Here is a 13,658-nt window from a genome sequence, read left to right on the forward strand (position 1 = left end):
TCTACTGATCAGATTGTGAGGCTCACCTGGTATTTGTGCTCACATGCCCTCAATATTAGCTCCATTACCAGGGCAGCCTCTTCCTCACAGTATAAAGGAGGATCCAGTAGCTTCAGAATTATATCCTATTTTCTTAGAGACCCCGGAGGGGGGGGGAGAGAAAAAAATCTTTTTTTAAGGATTTTATTTATATATTTATTCATGAGAGACACACAGAGAGAGAGGCAGAGAGAGAAGCAGGCTCCCCCCAGGGAGCCCGATGCGGGACTCGATCCAGAACCCTGGGATCATGCCCTGAGCCACCCAGGCATCCCAAGAAAGAAATTCTTATGTGGTGCTCTGCATATAAGTCCCAGGATTACTCTGCTGGGGTTGATTTGGGTTGCATGCCCATTCGTGAATCAATCACTAGGGCAAAGAGATGGACTAGACTGATATGTCCCTGTATCTAAGGAATGTGACCAGTTTTTCAACCCTAGTAAAAAACAAAGCCAAAGTCTCCTTAGAAATGCTCAAAGTATTGGTGCCTGGGTGGCTCAGTTAAGTGTCTGACTTAAGTGATAAGTGATATCAGCTGAGTGATAGCAACTCAGGTCTTGATCTCAGTGTCATTAGTTTAACACCATGATTTAAGCAAAAACGGAAAGAGAAAGCAGCTCAAAGTAGGGCTCTTTTTTAAAGACAATTACCTGTATTTATTCACAGAAGCCTACTGATATAATTTCCAACTGTTTCCCTGAATCAAAAATCATTCCCCTCTCAGAATTATAACAATTTTTGATATGAAATCAAAGCAGGGATATAACATCATGCAGGAAAGAAAATACCCCAAAAAGTTTAAACAATATAGTCAAGAATGTAAAGCACATGTCAAATAAAGTTTATTTGTATTTAAAAATTTTACATGTATAGACACAGCTGTAGTATCTGAACTCAGATTCCTTCACATCACACCAATCTCCAGCAAAATGGATTTCACATCCTTGAAATACCTCAATATCCTGGACCTCATTGAAAAATAAGCTCAATTTGCAGACCATTTCAGAAAACCATACAGTATACAATGAAAAATTTTCAGGACAAGGGTGATTCAGAACAGTAATGTAAGGGGTACAACCCAAGAGGCTAATGATGTTCCCTACAAACAATTTACTATTAGTAGATTAACCACAATCATCTAAAAAGTCAGCCAATGTCTGAACTACCACCTTCATATACTGATAATAAAAACTGAAACCACACTTCTCTGATTAGTGGTTGCTGGCACACTGTAAACTCTGTACCTACTGCTAGATTTTTAAAATAGATTTAAAGTATGGCCAACTCTGAAAATCAACTTGTATATGCAACTATCCTTCTTTAGCCTGAAGCCACAAAGTGATCTAACTTTGAATACTATTTCTTGCCTTGAGGGCTCTGCTTACTGGGTAATACCTTCCCCCCAACATTGTATTTCATTTCTCCCTCCCTCTATTATAAACCTTTCTAATATCTGTATGCAGCATTCTCTAACATTTCCATTCTTTGAAAACAGTCTCATAAAACTAAAGTAGTATATTAACATCAATTTTTTTTAAAAGGGTATTACAGGGGTCAAGAAGGAATATTCTGTTTTGGGTTTTTTTTTTAGATTTTATTTATTTATTCATGAGAGACACAGAGAGAGAGAGAGGCAGAGACACAGGCAGAGGGAGAAGCAGGCTCCACGCAGGGAGCCTGACATGGGACTCGATCCCAGGTCTCCAGGATCAGGCCCTGGGCTGAAGGTGGCGCTAAACCGCTGAGCCACCCAGCTGCCCATATTCTGTGTTAATAAATATTTTGCATTAGTAAAATATAGTAAATACTAATTATATTAGTAAACTATAATGTTTGTAAATGTATATGCACCTAATGAAAATGCCTCAAACAGGATAAAGCAAAAACTGACAAAGTAGAGAGAAATAAACAAATCCCCAATCACAGATATTTTAATAAGGATAAAGCAACTACACAAATACATGTATGTAGTTATATGTATATACAAATAACATATGTACATTCAAAGGACTTTATTTTTTCAAAGGACTTTCATTCATATTTTATAAAGAAGTCTTAATTCATTAATACAAAGACAAGCCAATTTAATAACTGGGTTAAAGACTTGCACAGACACTTCAGAAAAGACTATACGTATATAAATAGCCAATGAGTACACACCAAAAAACGGTTCAAGCATCATTTTGTCATCAGGGAAATGCAAAACAAAAGATAACAACTACAACAAAATCAATAGTCCTATGTGCCCACCAGAATGGTTTAAACTATATATTACTATGTCCTGCCGAGGATGTCGAGAAACTGACTCATACATTTTTAATAGAAGTAAAAAATGGTACAACTATCCTGGAAAATAGCTTCATGGTTTCTTATAAAGACAAAGACAAGCTTACCACATGATCCAGCAATTCTACTTCTAGCTATTTAACCAAGAGAAATAAAAACGTATGTCCACACAAAGACATGTACAGCAGCGGTCATAGAAAGTTTTATTCTTAAAGATCAAAAAAAAGAAAAGAATACAAGTGTCCTTCAAATGGGGGATGAGTAAACAAACTCTGGGACATCTATACAGTGGAATAGTATTCAACAACACTAAAATGGATGGATCTCAAATGCATTATGCTCATAGAAAAAGGCCAGACTCAAAATAATTCCATTTATATGACATTCTACACAAGGCAAACCCATAGGGACAGATAACAGATTAGTGATTGGCAAAGGCTGTGGGGTGAGAGGAAGTGCAGATAAAAAGAGATGCAAGGGAATCTGGGTATGGTGGGACTGTTTTCCATCTTGACTGTAGTAGAGGTTACACAAATCCATGCAGCTTTTAAAATTCATAGAACTGAACACTAAAGAGGGAGAATTTTACTGTATATAAATATGTGAACCAAATAAATCTCTTTTATACCCAAGCCAAGCAAGCTTAGCATCTATAGACACAGGGGAGCAAAAACTCAATTAAAACATGGAAAGTATGAGCCAAAATAAACAACTGAAACCAAATATTTTTCATTCTGCCAAAATTTTAAATCCAGTAAACAGTTCTCAAATCTTGTAATGTTGAAAGCCATCTACTAGGCATTAAGTAACACCTCCTTACAGTGAGGTGACACTTAATAGTTAACAAAGCACTCAAAAATATCATCACTAATACCAGGCTACTGATACCAGGAAATAAGTAGGATCCACAAGGCACATCCCCAAATATCTTTAACCAAAAGTACACATCCTTCAAATGGCATAAGCTCTGGGCAGTGAAAGAAATGACTGCTTCCTGCTAAGATGACCAAGGAAGGACATATAAAAGATGGGTCAAGAGGATGACACAGATGAAAAAGATGGTATGGAAAAGTCCAGGAAGTAAGCATGTTTGAGGAACAACAGACAAGTGTGATTACAGCCAGAAGCTTCTGAAGAGCCTCTCACTATTTCTACCATCACACACATATACGCAAAATCCACAAAGGAAAATTAAGCTCTTTCTTGCCAGAGAGAGGCCCAAATGTCACTCAGATGTACCCTAAAATCACATGCATGTACACACAAATGCAAAATTTGTTTCTTTTTTCTCAACTTGATGCTTAAAAAAAGAAAGATAGCCCTCGAGGAAGATATTAATATAGAAATGATATATAACACTCTAAACACAACTAGAACTAAGGTTTTTGTACACCAATTGTCATGGGATTCCATGTAGAAAAGCTAGAACTCCCAACTTTCAAAGGACCCATGCTAAAAAACAATGTGGTACAACAGTGGAGAATCCAGGGCCTGAGTTAGGCAGCAACCCAACAGGGATTAAAGCCTAAGCAAGAAGGGTGATCTAGTGGAAGAGCAGGGCAGTATTATCAATAATTACCAGTATTATATATTGGTTACAAACAGGAAGAACAAAAACGTAAATACAGCGTGGACAATAAGAGCCATGTTTCTCAGTATTAGAAGTCACAGATATGGAAAGGGGGAAACTATAATGATCTCTGTGGTTGAAACTATCTGTGTGGACTCAGTTTTCAAGATAGGTAGGTAGGCAGGCAGATAGACAGGAAGGAGAGGATATATATTTCTATTTCCTAGTTTTATTCACTGAGAGGGCTTGGGAGCATCTGGATTTCTCGACTAAAAGGAATGAGGGCTTCTTAGAAAACAGCTGATTCCATGGCACTAGCAGGGAAAGATGAGGCTGGAACATCTCCAGAAAATAAAGTGTTCAAAGAAGGATGAGAACATGTTAAAATGATGCAGAAGCCAAGTTGGAGGCTTCTACTGGCCAGATCTTGGGCAAGTGAAATAAAATAATGACAGTAATAGACTACTCCTCTGGGAAATGACATAATCTGCTCTTTCCCAAAGAGCATCTACATACTAAACATACCCACTTTTTAGGAACTGTGAATTCAAACATTTGCTCGATAGTATAGTAGTGCCCTTCTGTCCCTTTAAGACACTATCATTTCCAAACCAGTAGGTCATGACAACATGAGTGCCTGTCTCTCCCTATAATAACGCATATAAAACTGGACCAGGCAAGGTGGCTTCATAGCAGAGATGACTCCAGAGGAAGGAACATGTCTCAATCTCTGAAACCAAGGAAGAAGTTTCCTTCTACCTCCAGCACACCTAGAGCTTGAGCCCCCAAGGTACACAAGATGAATCTAAAACAAATTTCCCAAGACCTTTGAATAAACACTGACTTGACTTTAAAAATATATTTATCTAAGGAAGTTGTTTTCCTTAAGAGCAAAAACCAAAGGATTGTTATTATTTTTACTCTATTTGGCCCTAAATCTGGTATATAGCATCATCATTACTTTATAATGGGGAGATGGGGGTGTTTTTCATGAATGAAGTAGTTCCTTGTCTACCATGAAGACTGTATTTCTGAACAACTCCAATACAATTTATAATTTATATTTCACATAAAGTCATGTTTCGTTTCAAATCCGACAAGACCTCAAATGTCCCCTGTGGGTTCTATGCACGTGGACTATACTTCTATGGTTCAGAAGCTGACACCACAGAGGAAGCTATTGTGAACTCTGAGACTAGTCTGGCTGCCACATATAAAATTATCCCTGGAGGTAATCTGCTTATGAGATTTAACTTTGAAGAAGTAGAAAAGAATAAAAAAAAGGAAGCTGGCCACAAGCTGTAAAGTACAGAACTGTATGTGCATGTGTGTTCACAATAATATAAAAGTAAGGAGCTTATATACATTATGGTGCATCTTCTTTTCAAGCTGAGACTTGCCCAAAGCTTTAGGAACAAAGTTATATTAACAAGAAGCACTCTGGCTTCCCTGGGTAGATCTCCAATTATGCAAGAAACATGTCTTCACTTTCCCAGTAGCATTTCCTTCCTTGTTTTGTAGATGGCTAAGCCCAGGTAACAAACTATATTTCAACAAGAGGGGCCAAAATGAGCAGCCCCAGATACAGCTTTCAAAATCAGCTGCTAAAATCTGGTCTTAAAAGAGTTATTCTGGGGCAGCCCCGGTGGCGCAGCGGTTTGGCGCCGCCTGCAGCCTGGGGTGTGATCCTGGAGACCCGGGATAGAGTCCCACGTCGGGCTCCCTGCATGGAGCCTTTTTCTCCCTCTGCCTGTGTCTCTGCCTCTCTGTGTGTGTGTGTGTCTATGAATAAAAATAAATAAAATCTTTAAATAAAAAAAAAAGAAGGGTCAACCCGGCCTGGCTAGTGTCACCCCCTTGATATTCTTTAAAAAAAAAAAAAGTTATTCTGAAGTCATTTAAATTTGGGGCTTATGCTGAGTTTGGTGGTACTATTATTTTTGATACTTAAGCCAGTGGTGAGTCTTCTGTTGGTGGAGTAACATTTTTTTAACCAACAATTTTCTAAGAGTACAAGGCTGGAAATACAATTTTCATATTGTTTTATTTGAATCGTTTTAAAAGTTGTCATCTTTCCCCTACCTTGATAGAAGCATAAAAAATGAGTTCAATGTAAGCTAGTTCAGCCATATAACCTCAGTTTATGCCACTAAAAAATTCTTCTGAAAATTATCCTGGGCAGAAATTTTTGTATACAAAGTATCAGCCAAGAACAAATTTTTACAGCTGACTTCTAAACCCTTTAAAATTGAATTTTATAATGGAAATACTGACAGATGCTTTACCCTAGAAGCACTATTTAATATTTCTAGCTTTTCCAAAATACAATACTATGAACTCAGAATCAGAGATGTAAAAAAGAAGTCTTCAGTTATAAAGCTATTTTTAAAAACAGGGAGGAATAAAAATATGTCTTATGGATCAAACAACTTCACATGCATTTAACTGCCATAACTATTACATTTAATTTTCCAAATGCTTTCTTGAACCATTTAGTTAGTATTTCAATCTGGGGTAGATACTTTACCCCAAAGATTATTTGTGATCAGTGATTGATTTCAACCTGGCTTTATACCCATTCAATGGAGTCCAGGTCCTGTTTCCACATGCAGGAAAAGAACATTACCTAACTTCATACCAATTCAAGCAGGAAGAAACCTGTAAACCACAGTGAGCCTTAGATAACTTAAAACTGAAGGAAACCATTTCGAGGCCATAGATACCCAAATCAGGGAAAATGTGTGACAGGGACATCCTAGTGCATGCACAGCATAAAGACAGGTCCAGTAGACATCTATAATTAATTTCTCCACCATACATTCTACTACCTCAATATCATCCTATAGCTCTAATTAGAACCAGAGAAAAGTCACCCACTCTCAATACCATCCATCCCAACCCAAACTGCATCATCAACATAACTAAACAACATGCACTTAAATCCTCCAGATTTAAAGGCTGGTGATCTGAGGAAATGGACATAGAACTAGAGCCCTCTAGAACTGGGGTACTGGCTTTGATGGTCAACACTTACCTTGAAGCATGACACATTACTTTTAACTTGAAACATGCTTGAGTTCCATCATCTTTATCTTTTTTCCATCATCTTTAATATAAGATTTAAGGGGCGCCTGGGTGGCTCAGATGGTTAAACCACCATCTCTCGGTTTCAGTTCAAGTTGTGATCTCAGGGTCATGAGATCAAACTCTGCACTGGACTCCAGGCTTAGCGTGGAGTATGCTTGGGAGTCTCCCTCCCTCTTCCTCTGCCCCTCCACAACCCCTCCCCAAATAAATACATAAATCTTTTTAAAAAATTAAAATGAGATTCAAGTTATACACATTAACAAAATGAAAGATAAAAATCGTACAATCATTTCAATAGGCACAGAAAAAGCATTTGACAAAACTCAACATCCATTTATGATCAAAACTCCCAGCAAAGTATAGAGGGAACATACCTCAGCATAATAAAGGTCATAAATGACAAACCCACAGATAACATCATACTCAATGGTGAAAAGTTTAATGCTTTTCCTCTAAGATCAGGAATGAGATAAGGGTGCACACCCTTGTCACTGTATCGGAAGTCCTAGCCAGAAAATTAGGCAAGGAAAGGAATTTAAAAAGCACCCAAATTGGAAGGGAAGAAGTAAAGCTGTCTCTATTTGCAGATGACATGGTATTTTATATATAATACCCAGAAGACTCCACCAAAAAAATATTAGAATAAATAAATTCAATGGATTTGCAGGATACAAGATCAATATACAAAAATCTGGCTTATTTATATTCTTTAATAATGAACTATCAGAAAGAGAGATTAAGAAAACAATCCCATTTATAAATGCATTAAAAAAAAACTACCAGGGTGTCTGGATGGCTCTGTAGGTTAAGCATCTGACTCTCGATTTCGGCTCAGGTCATGACCTAGAGCCTCGCATCAGGCTCTGCACTGAGTGTGGATCCTGCTTAAGATTTTCTCTCTCCCAGAAAAAAAAAAAAAAAAAAAGATTCTCTCTCTCTCTCCCCCTCCCTCCTACTCACACAACATGCTCCACTCTAAAAAAAAAAAAAAAAAAAAAAAAAACCTAGTAATAAACTTAACCAAGGAAGTTAAAGACCTGTACACTGAAAATGTAAGACACTGATGAAAGAAAAAGAAGAAGACATAAATAATTGGAAATATATTTCCATGATCATGGACTAGAAAAAGCAATATTGGTAAAATGTCCACACTACCTAAGGGCTCCTGGGTGGCTCAGTCATTTGAGTGTCCGACTCTTGATTTCAACTAAGGTCATGATCTCAGGTTTGTGGGTTTGAGCTTTGTGATGGGCTCTGTGCTCAGCAGGAAGTCTGTTGGAGATTCTTTCTCTGTCTCCCCCTGCCCTCTACCCCACTAATGCATACTCTCTCTCTCTCTCTCTCAAATAAATAAAAATCTTTAAAAAAAAATTTCCACACCATCCAAAGCAATCTACATACAGATTCACAGTGCAATCTCTATCAAAATTCCAATGGCATTTTAAAAATAAACTATTGTGGGGTACCTGAGTGGCTCAGTTGGTTAAGCATCCAACCCTTGATCTCAGGGTTGGGAGTTCAGCCCATGTTGGGCTCCATACTGAGGAGTATGGAACCTACTTAAAAAATAAATAAGGAAAAAGAAAGAAAAGAAAAGAAAGAGAGAAAAGAGAGAAAAGAAAGAAGGGAGGGAGGGAGGGAGGGAGGGACGGACCCCTGGGTGGCTCAGCAGTTTAGCACCTGCCTTCAGCCCAGGGCATGATCCTGGAGTCCCAGGATCAAGTCCCACGTCAGGTTCCCTGCATGGAGCCTGCTTCTCCCTCTGCCTGTGTCTCTGTGTGTGTCTCTCTCTGGGTCTCTCATGAATAAATAAACCACATAAATCAAATAAATAAATAAATAAATAAATAAATAAATAAATAAATAAATAAATAAATAAATAAAACTATTGGGACTACATTAAAAAAAAAAGCTTCTACACAGCAAAGGAAACAATCAACAAAACTAAAAGACAACCTACTGAATGGGAGAAAATACTTGCAAACAACATATCTAATAAAGGGTTAGTACACCTAAACTTATACAACTCAACACACACAAAAAACAAATAATCCAATTAAAAATGGCAGGGGCAAATGATGGCTCAGTGTGTTGGGCATCCAATTTTTCGTTTTAGCTCTGGTCATGATCTTGGGTCGTGGGATTGAGCACTGTGTTAGGCTCCATGCTCTCAGGGAGTCTGCTTGATATTCTCCCTCTCTCTCTCTCTCTCTCTCTCATGAATAAATCTTTTTTTTTTTTCATGAATAAATCTTAAAAAAAAAAAAGATGGCAAAAGACAAAGGCATCTGGGTGGCATAGTCAGTTAAGTGACCAACTCTTGGTTTCAGCTTGGGTCATGGTCTCAAGGTCTGAGATTGAACCCTGTGTCTGGCTCTGCACTCAGCACAGAGTCGGCTTGAGTTTCTCTCTCCCCCCTGACTCTGCTCCTGTCCCCCCCGCAACCACATGTGCACTCTCTCTCTCTCAAATAAACAAATCTTTTTTTTTTAATGGCAGAAGACATGAACAGACATCTGTCCAAAGAAGACATACAAATGGCCAACAGACACATGAAAGAATACTCACCATCACTTATCACCAGGGAAATGCAAATCAAAACATAATATCACCTCACACCTGTCAGAATGGCTAAAATTAAAAATACAAGAAACAAGTGTTGATGAGAATGTAAAGAAAAAGGAACCCTTGAGCACTGTTGGTGGGAATGGACACTGGTGCAGCTACTGTGGGAAAGAGTACGGAGGTTCCTCAAAAAATTACAAATAGAATTACCTTATGATGCAGTAATTCCACTACTGGGCATGTATCCAAAAAATATAAAAATACGAATTCAAAAAGATATATGCATCCCTATGTTTATTACAGCATTATTTATAATAGCCAAATTATGGAAGCAGCCCAAATGTCGATCGATGACTGATGCATGCATAAAGAAGATGTGGTATATATTTACAATGGAATATTATTTAAACATAAAAAAAGAATGAAATCTTGCCATTTGCAACAACATAGTTAGACCTAGAGAGTATAATGCTCAGTGAAATAAGTTGGTCAAAGATAAATACTATATGATTTCACTCATGTGGAATTTAAGAAAAAAACAAATGAGCAAATAAAAAAATGAGACAAACCAAAAAAACAGATTCTTAAACAAATAGGTGAAATAAGTGAAGGGGATTAAGAAGATACCTGTCATGGGACACCTGGCTGGCTCAGCGGTTGAGCATCTGCCTTTGGCTGAGCGTGTGATCCTGAGGTCCTAGGACTGAGTCCCACATCAGGCTCCCTGCAGGAAGCCTGCTTCTCCCTCTTCCTGTGTATCTGCCCCTCTTTCTGTCTGTCTCATGATTACATAAATAAAATCTTTAAAAAGACACATCATGATGAGCACTGAGTAATGTACAGAATTGCTGAATCACTATATTATACACCTGAAATTACTATAATACTGTATGTCAACTACACTGGAATTAAAGTTTTAAAAAATTCCAATGGTATTTTTCACAGAAATAAAACAATCCTAAAATTTGCATGGAACTAGAAAAACCCTAAATAGCCAAGGCAATCTTGAGATAGAACAAAGCTGGGGGCATCATGCTCCCTGATTCTGATGCTACAGTCAACAAAGCAATATGGTATTGACATAAAAACAGACACATAAATGAAGTCTTGCCATTCACAACAACATGGATGGAGCTAACAACATGGATGCTGAGTGAAATAAGTCAGTCAGAGAAAGACAAATACCATATGACTTCACTTATATTTGGAATCTAAAAAACAAAAACAAAAAAAGAACAAACAACAACAAAAAGAGAAACATACTCAAATATAGAAAGCAAATTAATGGTTATCAGAAGGAAGGTGGGCAGGGGTATAGATGAAAGGGATTTAAGAGGTACAAACTTTCAGTTATAAAATAAGTAAGTCACAGGGATGAAAAGTACAGCATAGTGTGCATAGTCAATAATATGATGACTTTGAGTGGTGACAGATGGTAACTACACTTATTGTGGTGACTATTTCTTAATGTATATAATTGTCGAGTCACCATGTTGTGCATTTGAAATTAATATATGTTAACTGTAATTCAACTTAAAAAAACAGACACAGATCAATGGAACAGAGAGCCCAGAAATAAGTTCACACATATATGGTCAATTTATGACAAAGGAGCCAAGAATATACAATGGGACAATGGGGAAAGACAGTTTCTTCAATAAATGGTGCTGGGAAAACTGAGCAGCCACATGTGGAAGAATGAAACTATACTACTGTCTTACACCATTTTCAAAAATTAACTCAAAATGGATTAAAGACTTAAATGTAAGACTTAAAACTATAAAACTCCTAGAAGAAAACATAGGTGGTAAGCTCCTTGACATTATTGGGGCACCTGAGTGGCTTAGTGGTTGAGCATCTGCCTTTGTCTCAGGTCATGGATTCCAGGGTCCTGGGATCGAGTCCTGCATCGGGCTCCCCACAGGGAGCCTGCTTCTCCCTCTGCCTATGACTCTGCCTCTCTGTGTGTCTCTCATGACTAAATGAATAAAAATCATTAAAAAAAAATGTCTCAGGGCACCTGGGTGGCTCAGCAGTTGAGCATCTGCCTTTGGCTCAGGTCATGGTCCTGGGGTTCTGGGATCGAGTCCTGCAAGAAGCCTGCTTCTCCCTCTGTGTCTCTCTTGAATAAATAAATAAAATCTTTAAAAAAGGTAAAAATAAAAAATAAAATTCTTAGTGATTATTTTTTGAGTATGACTCCAAAACCTAAAACAAAAAAGGCAAAAATAAAGTGGGATTATATCAAACTAACTTCTGCATAGCAGAGGAAATTATCAACAAAATGAAAAAGCAACCAACTGAATGGGAAAAAGTATTTGCAAATCCCTGATAAGGGATTAATATCCAAAACATATAAGTAATTCATGCAGCTTTTCAAAAAGACAAAAAGCAAAACCCAAACAATCTGATTAAAAAATAGGCACAGGATCTAAATAAACTTTTCTCCAAAGACAACCTATAGATGGATAACTGGTACATAAAAGATGTTCGACAATACTAATCAACAGGGAAATGTAATCAAAACCATAATGAGATATCACCTCAAACCTGTTAAAATAGTTATCAAAAAAAAAAAAAGCGAGAAGTAACAAGTGTTGGGAGGATGTGGAGAAAAGGGAACCCTTGTGTGCCATTGGTAAGAATGTAAATTAATGCAGCTGCTATGGAAAACAGTACAGAGCTTCCTCAAAATATTAAAGATAGAACTACCCTATGATCCAACAATTCTACTTATGGGTATCTATTCAAAAGAAACAAAAACATAAATTTGATAAGTTATATGCACCATGTGTTCACTGCAGCATTAATTACAACAGCCAAGGTCATGGAAACAATCTAAGTAAACATGGGTGAATGAATGGATAAAGAAGATCACACACGGGATGCCTGGGTGGCTTAGTGGTTGAGCATCTGCCTTTGGTTCAGGGCATGATCCCGAGGTCCTGGGATCGAGTCCCTCATCGGGCTCCCTGCGAGGAGCCTGCTTCTCCCTCTGCCCTTGTCTCTCTCTGCCTCACTCTCTGTGTGTTTTTCAGGAATAAATAAAAAAGAAGAAGAAAGAAGAAAGAAAGAAGAAAGAAGAAAGAAGAAAGAAGAAGAAGAAGATGATCATCACACACAATGGAATACTATAGTTCAAACATAGAAAAGAATGAAATCTTGCCATTTGTAACAACATGGATGGACACTGAGAGGATCATGTTAAGTGAAAAAAGTCAGACAGGGAAAGACGAATACCGTGTGATCTCACTTGTATGAGGAATTTAGTTGGGTAGCATCAAGAACTCCAGCTTTGTTCTTTTAAATTACCTTGGTTGTTTTTGGTCTTTACATTGACATCTATACTTAGAACCAGTTGCCACACATGAAAATGCTTGCTAGGACCGTGTTCAATCTGTTCAATCTATAGATCAATTTGGAAAGAACTAACATTTTTACCATAATGAGTCTTACAGGCCATGAACATTTAGTTAGGGCACCTTTAACTTCTATCAACATTATGTAGTTTTTAATGTTGAGGTCTTGAAGATCAACCACAAAATTTATCCCAAGGTACTTGTTTTTCTATGCTAATATAAAGGGTACCATTTTTTATTATTATTGGTTTGTTGCTGATACATAAGAATACAAATAATTTTTGGAGGCTGAATTTGTATTTAGCAACTTTCATCCTTTAGGTTTTCCACATACACAATCAAGTAATCTGAACATAATGACCACTGTCTTCCTTTTCCAGTCCTTACACCTTGTCCCCCATGCTTTATTACTGACTATGACCTCTGGTACGATGTGAAATAGAAGTGGTAACAATCAGCATCTTTGTTTCATTCCCACTATCAGAAGGAAAGCTTTCACTGTTTCAACATTAAATACCATGTTTTGCGGGGTTTGTTTGTTTTTTTAAGCCTTTATCCAATTAAGGGGATTTCTTCTCCTACCAGTCTGCTAAGAATTTTTATCAAAAATGGACCCTGAATTTTACCAAATACTTTTCTGAAAAAACTGAGGTAATCATAAGATTTTTTCCTTTATTCTGTTAATGTGGTTCACTATAGGGCCGCCCGGATGGTTCAGTCAGTTAAGTGTCTGCCTTTGGCTCAGGTCATGA

The 13,658-nt window shown here is 37.5% G+C and overlaps 1 protein-coding gene across 3 annotated transcripts in view; it reads right to left on the minus strand.

Annotated features, from left to right (window-relative positions):
- DIS3L2 (DIS3 like 3'-5' exoribonuclease 2) overlaps positions 1 to 13,658 on the minus strand; it is a 344,308-nt gene that overhangs the window by 237,627 nt on the left and 93,023 nt on the right. The gene's annotated exons all lie outside the window — the stretch shown is intronic.

This window comes from Nyctereutes procyonoides, unplaced genomic scaffold, assembly GCF_905146905.1.
Source record: "Nyctereutes procyonoides isolate TBG_1078 unplaced genomic scaffold, NYPRO_anot_genome, whole genome shotgun sequence".
NCBI lineage: Eukaryota > Metazoa > Chordata > Mammalia > Carnivora > Canidae > Nyctereutes > Nyctereutes procyonoides.